The sequence below is a fragment of the Mauremys reevesii genome, linkage group 1 (assembly GCF_016161935.1).
Source record: "Mauremys reevesii isolate NIE-2019 linkage group 1, ASM1616193v1, whole genome shotgun sequence".
In the NCBI taxonomy this organism is placed as follows: domain Eukaryota; kingdom Metazoa; phylum Chordata; order Testudines; family Geoemydidae; genus Mauremys; species Mauremys reevesii.
In genome coordinates, this window is record NC_052623.1 from 109,563,178 (window position 1) to 109,566,709 (window position 3,532).

The following is a 3,532-nucleotide window of genomic DNA, read 5'->3' on the forward strand; positions in this document are numbered from 1 at the left end:
TTCTCTTTGTTAAGCTAAATAGACTGACTCAAGGAGCTGAGTCACTATAAAGCATGTGTTCTAATCGTTCAATCATTCTTGTGTCTCTTCTCTGAACCCTCTCCAATTTATCAACTGCCTTCTCATACCAGTGAAATAGCCAAGCAGACTTTGAGCTCCTGTTACAATTCAATATTATAATAAGGGAGCAAGGGTATGTCAGTATTTCCATTGAAATCCTTTGGTTTATTTTATGTTGTCCTTTACAAATCATACGCAGAGGATATTTAGTGACAACTGCACTAAACACTATGTGGCTTCAGAAAAAAAGTTTATTTTTCTTTACTTATAACACATATATCAATATGTTATTCTGGGGAAGATGGATGGCTTTTGCCCATTGCTACAAAGAGATAGTGGGAGAAAACTGAGCAAATGGGAGGAGGTTCCTTTCACTGAGGAGTAAGATCCTGATCCTGCAGCATCACAGTGGGCGGTTTGCCATTGACTTCAATAACCATAGCACCAAGCCCAGCTATATGCACGGTGTGTACCATTGGCAGGGGCAGAGCTGGCCCCACAACAGTGGTGAGGAGCAGCAGCAGTGGCCACTCCACTGCTCACTGAGGTTTGGCCCCATGGCCCTCTATCATGACAAAGGGGAGGGACAGTGGGGCCAACCTTGAGTGAGTGGCATTGTGACCTGGCAGACAAGGGTCACAGCTCCTTTCAGGTCATGATGGAGGGGCCACAGGGCCAAACCTGTGTGGCACTGCAACCCTCATGCACCAGGTCGGAACATCACTTACTCAGTTTTAGGTGTGCCAGGCTGCCCTACCCCTCATCAAGATGGAGGGGCCGCTGGACCAAATCTGAGTGGGCACTGTGGTTGCCAGTGATGCTGCTCCTCACTGCTGCCACAGGGCCAGCCCCTATACCAAAGCTCCACACACACCCCACCACAGGGGTTCTCCTCAGCTTTGTCCCACTTCCAGCAGCCCATGTCCTCTCTGCTCTGCCTACAGGACTCACTCATAAACATCCTCAAGACCTGCCTCAGGTATGGGGAGGTGAGGTGAGTGCCTGCGTGGGGGAGCCAGAGGGGCAGCAGAGAGCCCTGGAGGGAAGTGAGCATGAGGAGGTTTTGCCTAGGGCCCAGAGATGGATGTCGGTGGGTGACTCCATTTTGTGTCTTGCTTGGGGTGGGAGGTTGGTGGAGAAGAAGCTTTGGACTGGAACCCAACCAGTGCTGTATGTTATATGTACCCTGTAAATGTAAAGAGATTTCTGGGAGTGCCCCTGATCAAGCCTATGGGAAGGGAATTGGCCCAATGGAATAGACCACGAGGGAAATATCTGGAATCAGGAAGAATCCTGGCTTCACTGATGTAAGCCGCTGAAAATAAACTCTGAGGCTTGCGTCCAGAGTACACTGAGCTTCTGACAGTTAGGATGGTGTCCTCTGAACCATAAATATCAGGGGAAATCCCAAAGTGAAGTTAGTGGAGCTTAATTATAGTGAATAGCTGCTACCATGTGTCAAAGACCCACAGGGTCTGATCTATGCCCCAGACTGTGACCAATCGCTTGGGAGTGACCCCTTTAGTGGTCTGGGCCCCAAAGACCCACACAACTCCATAGCGGCAGATCCATGACCTGCAAGACTTCAGAGCTGGGCCTTTGGGCACCTGCAATCCCAGTGTCTATCCATGGCTCTTTGCAATGAATCCAGCCAAGCCACATTCCTGCAGGAGGCTTGTACTGAACCCCTTCTCCAGGTTGCAATGCTCTCAGTGAGTATTTGCAGCAACAGTAAGGAGCCTTTTCAAACAAAGTATGACGGGTGTACCTACCCCACACCAGCTCCGAAACGGTTTGCAGGCTGAGGAAGCCCCACCCCTCCGACTCCGCTGTGCATGCTCAGCTTGGAGGCAGAGTATAAAAGGAAGCAACCCAACTCAGTCTGGGCATGCTGCTGAAAGGGGAGGATACAGACTGCAGGCTCTATCCAGGGAGATGATACAGTCTCTGATTACAGACCCATGGCACGCAGAGCTCCAGATGGACTGCAGGCTACCTGATGAGCCCGGAGAAGAGAATGCACCAGCAGGAGCTATGCTACCCGAGGATCCCAGAGACCCGGGGGAACTGTGGAGCATCACCAAGGGAGAAAGGGTAGGAAGCAGCCCATGCGAATTAGACTGTTCTCTGGTTAGTGAACCAGGGAACCAGTCAACATGTTTTGGGAGGATCCCTGCTGACTCAGTGGTGAGCCCCCTCTGGGCTGGGACTCGGAGGAGCATGGAGGGCCCAAGTCCCCCTACCCTGGGCACCACACACCCCTAAGTGGCACCCCACTTCCCCAAAGGGCCAATCGGCCACACAATCCCGTAGGGGTGGGCTACTCTATTGACTCCAGCCACTGTGCCAGGCCGCCTGGAGTGGAAGGGCCGCTTATTGAAAGCAATCATTGGGCCATGCTTTTGGAGGAAAGGCCGCTTTATTGACACTGGCCACTAGACCATACGACCACACAAGGTAACAATTTATTAGTCATCTGGCATACAGAAGCTGAAGTCCTTAGGTTAGTGTAGAGAGGCATAGCCCGTCCTGGCAAAACTAGTGCAAAAAGACAGGCAAGCTGTGACAAATTCTGTTTCGGTCTCTGTCCCTATCCCTTTGTCCTTGGACCCTAGTGAGATCAGAAGCCTCTTCCAGAAGCCAACCCTTTATCTCCTGCCTGTCATGTCTCAGGCCTTTGTTCTCTGCTCAGCTTTCCTGCTGAGAGGTGGGGGGAAATCTCCTTCTTCTGGTCACTGTTTCCTAGGTGTCGATGTTCTGGTCACTGGGGCTTCACATTGTCTCATTCAAATTTGGCGTTAATATGAGTCTCTTTCAGCAGGTTCCAGGCAGTTCCTTACCAACCCATTTACTGCGGCTCTGACACCAGGGTGATAGCCACACTTCAAGTCCTGAGCTGCCTCCAAGAGCAGACTTAACCCTTATTCCTCCATGAACAATGCACAGTACAGAGGGAAACTTATGCACACATAGGACTCAAAAATATTACAGAAAATTCCCACTTTGTCACACCATGTGAGGTCAGTGATTTTGCTATTCACCATTAATAACACTTTCTTCGTAGTATTGAAATAACCGTGTATTTATTTCACACATTGTCATCAGCCATTTACACTGGTCCTTATTGTAGGACAAATCAGTTTCACTCTACATTTCCTAAAGCCTATTCTTGACTGTGCCATGAATACTAAGGCACCATGAAATTCACACCTTCAAAATATGTATTTATTTTAAAATGAGACAAAAAAAGAGCTGCCCTTTTCTCTTTCTTCGAAACAATCTGCAGATTGTCTACTTTTGCTGAATCAACTCAGAGGGAAAACTAGCATATTTCATTTGATTTTTCATAAGTATTTTACCTCTAACAGAAATCTTAATTACCATTGACTCTTCATGCCTTAGCAATAGGGTCTAGCGCATAATACAACAACAAAATACAAATATAAATAGACACAACACTTCATAAATATAA

At 48.5% G+C, this 3,532-nt stretch overlaps 1 long non-coding RNA gene across 1 annotated transcript; it reads left to right on the top strand.

Moving 5' to 3' along the window:
• Nucleotides 1–747: 747 nt before the first annotated feature.
• Nucleotides 748–3,082, top strand: LOC120395943. The gene is made up of 3 exons (XR_005592896.1): nt 748–1,150; nt 2,018–2,154; nt 2,882–3,082. It is a non-coding gene; the product is annotated as an uncharacterized LOC120395943 (long non-coding RNA).
• Nucleotides 3,083–3,532: the final 450 nt, after the last annotated feature.